The sequence below is a fragment of the Acipenser ruthenus genome, chromosome 10, assembly GCF_902713425.1.
Source record: "Acipenser ruthenus chromosome 10, fAciRut3.2 maternal haplotype, whole genome shotgun sequence".
Classification (NCBI taxonomy): Eukaryota; Metazoa; Chordata; class Actinopteri; order Acipenseriformes; family Acipenseridae; genus Acipenser; species Acipenser ruthenus.
Window position 1 is genome coordinate 21697261 of NC_081198.1, and position 8021 is coordinate 21705281.

The following is an 8021-nucleotide window of genomic DNA, read 5'->3' on the forward strand; positions in this document are numbered from 1 at the left end:
AAAACCAGTGCTTGTGAGGGCCGGGGAGTGCTCTCTAAAAAAGTGAACATAAACCTAGATCTAAAACAGGGACAGGGGAAAAGGGACAGTGTATAAACAGTGAGTTAAAATTCTAAAATTTTAAAACACTTAAAATGTAACTTTTAATAGTTTACATTAAAAATCTTAAAGATACATAAAACAAAACAAAACAAAATCAAATAAAACATTCAAATTAAATCAAAGGTCCATAAAACTGAAACAAAAAGACTACATAAAACCAGGGCACCGTTGAAAAACGGTCATGCCAGCTAAAAAGGGCGGAATGCTGGCATGACAAAATAAATAAAAGGCTTAGCGGTGCCCCGTAGTCCCGCTCCTAGGAGCTAGCGGTTCCAGTTTTTTCCTTTATTCCATCTTCACGTCCTGAAGTCCGGCGATCCTCCACTCCGCGCAGGCCTTGTCCTTCCCGAGGGTCCGGATGTCCAGAATTACAAAGTCCTTGATAAGAGTTTGTGCCCTTCTGGTCGTGGTGATAGTGTCTAGCTCCTGCTTGTGATAGACACAGACGTTACGGCCTTCCCACAGGATCTGCTTGACAACATTGATGACACGCCAAACGCACTTAGCTGTGCTGGTAGTGATTCCTCCCGCAGGCCCATAGAGCACAGTCTCAGCGGTCATCTTGGCCGTGTCAGCAAACCTGTTTAGGAAGACAGAGACAGAGAGCCAGACACTGCCAGCCACATCACACTCCCAGAAGATATGGGCTGGTGTTTCTCTCTTGCGGCACTTTGCATAGGGGCATGTTTCTACTTGGGCTAGTCCCCTCCTGAACATGAACGCTCGAGTGGGGAGTGCACTGTGGACGGTGTTCCATGCTATATCCTTCTGGACATTACTGAGGCAGCTGTGAGACACATTCTCCCAGATTTTTTGGCTTTGGGTGAGGGAGAAAGTAGCTACTTTTTCAATTTCCTGGGAACCGGCAAGATATTTAGTTACAGCCTTGTATTCCCAGGAGGCCAATTTTGCTTTATCTAAGCCCAATTTATATATAGTGTCCCTTAAGGTTCTATAATACAATGGGGGGTCCCAGGAGTACGGCACGGTGTTATCAATAGTGCAGAGGCCCAAGGCCCTGAGACAGGTGGCAAAATAGAAACGATTCATGTAACATACCTTCCTGTCCAGGGCCTGGATGTTCTTGATAGTTTGCGTGAGCCCCTGCACTCGGGTGAGCTGCACAACGTCCGGGACCCCCTTACCTCCCTTCTTGTCGACTTTACTCAGGGTGGCTCGCTTTACCCTCTCCATCTTGCTGCCCCAGATAAAGCGGTGGATAATGCGGTCCACCACTTTTTTGGTGGTCCTGTCTGGGGGAAAGATTTTTCCTACATAAGAGAGGATGGGGAACAGTATAGACTTGGTTATTAATACTCTACCCGTCATTGTTAAGGATCTTGTGCTCCATCCGCCAATCTTTTTACGGACCTGGTTAATGGCCGCCGTCCAGCTCTGGGCCCCCGAGCTATTGTTCTCGAAAATGAGGCCCAGAATCTTGATTTTGTCCTTTTTGACAGGGTACATGTCCGACAGTTCCCTATCTACCTGCCAATTTTTAGACACGTAGACTTCGCTCTTGGACTTATTAATCACTGCCCCGGTCGCCGTGCAGTACTTCTCAAGGATATTACTAATCCGAGGTACCGACGATGTGTTGGTGCAAATGAGTGACACATCGTCCATATATGCTGTTGTTTTGACCTGGACCCCGTTGGATCCAGGCAGCTGGAAACCAGTTATATTGGTATCCCTACGAATTGCCTGCAGGAGGGGTTCAATGCACACGACATATAGCAGTGGGGATAGTGGGCAACCCTGTCTGACCCCTGACTGGATAGATATTTTACCAGTCAGGTGCCTGTTCACCAAGACTCGGGTACTAATGTTTGTATATATGGTTTTAACCCACTCCCTAAGTCCAGGAGCGAATTTCATCTGGTCCATCACTTTGTACATATATTCATGGCTTACCCTATCGAACGCCTTCTCCTGGTCAAGGTTGAACAGGCAGAGGGGATGGTTCCGTTCTCTAGAATAAGCCAGAATGTCCCTTGTTAACATTAAAATATCCGTGATGGACCTCCCTGGGACGCCACAAGCCTGGTCGGGGCCAATGACCAAAGGGAGGTGTACTTGTAGCCGGAGCATCAGAGCTTTGGCTAGTATCTTGTAATCCACGCAAAGGAGGCTGATTGGGCGCCAATTCCGTAGATCTTTAACTTCCCCTTTCTTATGAAGGAGAGTAATTACACTCTCCCGCATAGAAGGGCCCAACCGCTTCTCCCTGTAGACCGCTCTGTAGACCTCCGCTAAATGGACTTTTAGCGTGTCCCAAAAAAGATGGTAATACTCACCCGGGATGCCATCTGGACCTGGCGTCTTACCGGTGTTCATGGTCTTAACCGCCTGGGTGAGCTCCTCCAGCGTGAGTTCTGGGTCCTTCTCCTCCTCCTCGTCGTCCCGCACTGAGTCAGGCTCCAACTGGCTCAGGAACCACTCTATCAGGGTGTCATCTGTAGCTTTGATGTTATACAGGTCCCTATAGAAGTTCTCTACCACTTTTTTCACTCCCTCACTATCCTCTACTATCCTCCCCCTGCTGTCGAGCATGGAGGACATCAAGTGCCGCTTCTCCCTCGTTTTCTGGAAGAAGAAGCGAGTACACTTTTCGTCTTCCTCCATTTTTTGCACTTTTGCATTGTGCATGACCTTTCGTTGTTCCTCCCTACAAAGCACTGAAAGATCTAGCTTGGTCTGGGCTATCTCGTCGCTTACAGGGAACCCCCGAAGCTGAAGCAGGCTCAGACGCTGGAGGGCAGCATTCAGGTATTTATATTTGGCTCTCCTTTCTTTTGCTTTCCTCTTGCCTGCTGCTATGAAATAACCCTTAGTTCTGATTTTGACCATCTCCCACCACTCTATAGGGGAGTTGAATAGGTCACGCAAAGTGGTCCACTCAACAAGCCTGCTCTTATAGGCTGCAGCTATGGAGGGGTCATCGAGTAAGGAGGTGTTTAATTTCCAGACCCCTGACCCCATCTGGGAGGTCTGAGGGACCTGCAATGTTACCTGCAGGAGCCTATGGTCAGAGAAGAAGACGGCCTGGGTGTCTACTGCCGTCTTCGTAAGGGAGCTGGTATGCAGGACGAGATCTATACGGGAGAAGGAGGTCCCAGATGAGCTCACCCAGGTAAAGGGAGGCACCAGGTCCTTACCTGCATCACACAGGGAGAAATCAGATATTACGGAGGACAAAACTCTACTAGAGCAGTCGTTGCGTGGCCTGCTCCGGTCTACGTCCCTCAGAGCACAATTGAAGTCACCTGACACGATGACGGGTACGTTCCCCAGCAGGAGTGGACGCAGCTGTGGAAAAAATTGAACTCTTTCGTTTTGGTTAGTGGGTGCGTAGACATTGACCAGTCTGAGGGGAGTGTTGTTGTATGTCACATCCACGCTCAGAATTCTACCAGGTTCTACCTCCCTGCTGCTGCGGGAGGTAATAAAAGGGTTTTTAAACAGGATACCTACTCCGTCGGCTCTGGCTATGTTGGAGCCCGACCAGAAGGAGTCCCCCAGGGTCCAACTCTCCTTCAGGTCCCTATAATCAGGGCTCGACGAAATACCACACTCCTGCAGAAAGATGAGATCTGCTTTCAAGTTAGCTAGATAGTTTAGTACATCAAATCTTTTTTGTGTCTCCCTGATGCTCCTGACATTAACAGACACACATATCAGGGCCATCAGGGTAGCTAACAAGAAAAGGAGTCGCTGCGTCCACCCCATAGCGACTATGATTGGGAGGTCGGGACACTCTTCCTACTCTTAGCTCTACGCTTGCTTCGAGGGGGCTTGGGCTTATTTGCAACTCCCATCACCCCTGAGAAGGTACTCACTGCTGCCTCGTCCAAGAAGGCACCATCTTTATATGCACAGTACGTGGAGTTGTTTGGGCTATTCAACTCCCCACAAGGTAAGTCTGGTGGAACTTGCTCAGGGCCCCTCGGAACGTGTGGGTCAGCTTTGTCCTGGGGGGGGGGTTATGACAGACAGCATTCTTTGGCTGTTACCGTCTGCTGAATTGGAGCTGTTAGCAGACTTCTGGCTTACCGCGTCCAGGGGTATTCCCATGTCCTCCAGTGCTGTATCTAGGAGGACCTCTAGGGGGCCCCTGGTTTTGCCCATACAAGGGAGGGGGTCAAGGATGCTTTGAAGGGAGGCCCTTCGCTTGAAGAGGGTCATTGCTACCGAGGTACTGCTGGTCAGGGAAGGTGTTGACCCCGACCTCTCCCTCAGTGCATTAGTGAACACCTCTTCTGCGAGGTGTGCTAGGGTTTGTGCCAACGACTGGGAAGGCTGGCTGGGGATGCCCTGGCTGGCTGCTACCTGCCCACTAGACGGCAGTGTAGCCGTCCCACTCGCCTCCGTCTCTGCCTGCGAGGGCAAGACTGGGGACTTTGTGTGGACATTATCTGGTTTTGGATCTATGGGGGCCACCTGCAACTTGCTGTCTTTGATCTTGATCTTCTTTCTTTTCCCCCCATCGTCTCTACCCTTTCTTTTCCCCACCCTCTGCTGGTTCTTCATTCCCTTCCCCTCCTTTTCACTCTCACTTTCACTGTCGCTTTCGCTTTCCTCCCCCACGGACTCAATCCTTATGGCGTCATAACGAGAGCCGAGGGGGAGTGCTGGCGCTGAGAGGGCCCTACTCAGGGGGGGCCGCTGCTGGGTCCGGGCTCCCTCCCTGCCTCGTGTTCTGTATCAGAGGAGCTACTGGAGGAGCTAGTGGAGTAGCTATTGTACTCTCTCTCTGGGCTGGGGGAAGGGGTCCTTGTAAAACGGGACATGTCTCGGGGGCGGGGGGGTGAGGGGGGTGCTGGTGATGATGGTGGTGCTGGAGTCTGGGTTTTGGATACTGTTGGTGGTGATGTGGACTGATCTTTGTTATTTGTTCCCTCTTCCTGCTCAGGCCTAGGCTTGTTCGTATTTGCCTTGCTGGCTCTGGCCATGTTGGCATAGGAAGAGGGGCAGTCCTTAAACAGGTGCCCCTTCTTTCCACACAAATTGCACTGCCTCTCTTCTCTGCAGTGGCTGGTCTCGTGGGGGGCGCCGCAGTTCCTGCACTTGACTACAGTACATGCGGCCGCCAGGTGTCCTAATTCCCCACATTTCCTGCAGAGTTTTGGCATCCCATTATAGAATACCAGCCCTCTGTTGGGCCCTAACACTATGGAGTTTGGAATGTGGCGGACGCCTCCAATGCCCGATGGATCAACATTAAGGCGTACCAGCCACTTTCTGGCTCCTGTCCAAACCCCATCTTCGTCTGTAATTTTCCTCCCTTCTGATGACACCCTCCCATAGCGGTTAAGCCATGTTGTAATATCATAGTCGCTAACAGCCTCATTGAAAAATTGGACAGTAACAACTTTCATTTCTCTGTCTGTCAGTGCATCCACACAAAATTCTTTGTATGGAGCGAGATATTTATTCTCCCCCCAAAAGGACCACATTTCTTGTAACTTTTGGGGGTTCCTAAAACTGACCTCAAACACTTCCTTAAGCCCTGGCAATTTCACCAAACAATTCAAGTCAGAAGGGGAAAAACCCATACCCCTCTGAAGAATGGTCCGGCTGAACTCCAGTCTCGTCAGTCCTGGTTCCGTTTCATCTTGCTTGTTTCTTGTGAAGCGCACCGCATTGTGCCTCCTGGTTTCCTGGGTTGGCCGGAACGCCATCCTTCAGCTGGCTCCTCCGATTGGGGTGGGAGAAGCCTCTGGACGTCCGGGTTGTCTCTCTCTACGGAAAAGAGACAACGTAAGCAGCAAATCTGGGCAGTTGAAGGAACTATTACTTTAGTCCCTGAGGAGATGGTCGCCTCGCAAGAGGGACCCCCTCCCCAGGTGAACGGTGTCCTTCCCTGGCGGAGTAGGGGGCGCTGCTTGGCACCGAGACCACGTAGGAAGAATCGTGGCTGTGACGCCTCCTCGGGGTCCGGGGCCGCCCTCTGCTCCTCCCAGATGGCGCCCTCTGCTGGGCGCCTGCTGCTCTCTCGGTCTGGATCTCGATTACAATCAAGGGCTGGGGATGAGGTCGTCTAGGTCATCAAAGGGTCCTCAAAGGTCGTCTGGATGGTAGGTCCTCCTTCTCTCTAACTCCAGGAACGTCTGGAAAAGCCGGAACCGCCTGAAAAAGAAAAAAACGGGAACCGCCTGAAAAAGAAAAAACTGCTCTCAACAGTCAACAAAATCTTGAAAGACCCTCGGCCTGGATTGGGCAAGCCAAAACCAGACTGAGCATTAGTCTTCCAAAAAGTTGCCGAGCTGAAGAAAGCCAGTCAAAAATAAAAAAAATTCTGTTCCTCCTCACCCGAACAAACCTCTCACAGACCCTCGGAGGGAGCGGGCAATGCCACTACCCTCTAAGCCTTAGTCTTAGAAAGATTTATTCGAACTGAAGAGAAGCCAGAGTATATGGCTGGCTAAGAAGGACCTGGCATAGGGACATGTTACACCACACTTGTCTGGTTAGCTGCATGCTCCCAGGAAACAAACTGCTGCTGTCTACATCATCACCACATGTGAATAAAAAAAAGAAAGACAGCAAGAAAGAAAGAGAGAAAGAAAGAGAAAGAAAGAAAGAGAGAAAGAAAAAAAAAAGAAGTAAAACGTTGGGAAAACTTGCATCAACACTGGCACTCTCCCTCCAGCAGGGGTAGACAAAATGCTCACAGGAGAGATCCAGATCTGACTTTGACCAACGTTAGAGAAATGTGTGCACCGTTCCCAGAGGTACTGCAATACCGGGCCGATGCGTGGAGTGGACGGAGCAAGCCCCTGTTCCATCTCCCGATTCCAAAAATCAATTTAATATATGGTCCAATGATAGGGGACGTATCAGATATTAATACTCTTTTATTGAGATTTTACATTTTTTTACATTTACACCCATTCGTTTTTTCATTCATTTTACATTTCTTTTAAAGATGACATTCATGCATACAGACATACATTTTGTTTTAAAAGCATTTAAAACACATTTAAAAACACCAAGACAATTGTGCTTTGTACATGGTTAAAACAGACACAGATTAAAATCAACATGAAAAAAACCTGTGCTGTTTTAAAAGTGACTGGAAAAAAAGAACCATCTATAAAAAACCAGTGCTTGTGAGGGCCGGGGAGTGCTCTCTAAAAGCTCAAAAGTGAACATAAAACTATATTACTAAAACAGGGACAGGGGAAAAGGGACAGTGTGTGGAACAGTGAGTTAAAATTCTAAAATTTTAAAACACTTAAAATGTAACTTTTAATAGTTTACATTAAAAATCTTAAAGATACATAAAACAAAACAAAACAAAATCAAATAAAACATTCAACATAAATCAAATAAAAGTCCATAAAACTGAAACAAAAAGACTACATAAAACCAGGGCACCGTTCAAAAACGGTCATGCCAGCTAAAAAGGGCGGAATGCTGGCATGACAAAATAAATAAAAGGCTTAGCGGTGCCCCGTAGTCCCGCTCCTAGGAGCTAGCGGTTCCAGTTTTTTCCTTTATTCCATCTTCACGTCCTGAAGTCCGGCGATCCTCCACTCCGCGCAGGCCTTGTCCTTCCCGAGGGTCCGGATGTCCAGAATTACAAAGTCCTTGATAAGAGTTTGTGCCCTTCTGGTCGTGGTGATAGTGTCTAGCTCCTGCTTGTGATAGACACAGACGTTACGGCCTTCCCACAGGATCTGCTTGACAACATTGATGACACGCCAAACGCACTTAGCTGTGCTGGTATCGATTCCTCCCGCAGGCCCATAGAGCACAGTCTCAGCGGTCATCTTGGCCGTGTCAGCAAACCTGTTTAGGAAGACAGAGACAGAGAGCCAGACACTGCCAGCCACATCACACTCCCAGAAGATATGGGCTGGTGTTTCTCTCTTGCGGCACTTTGCATAGGGGCATGTTTCTACTTGGGCTAGTCC

The 8021-nt window shown here is 49.0% G+C and overlaps 1 pseudogene; it reads right to left on the minus strand.

Moving 5' to 3' along the window:
- Nucleotides 1-6814: 6814 nt before the first annotated feature.
- On the minus strand, nucleotides 6815-6949 carry LOC131738860 (U2 spliceosomal RNA; annotated as a pseudogene).
- Between the last annotated feature and the right edge of the window lie 1072 nt (nucleotides 6950-8021).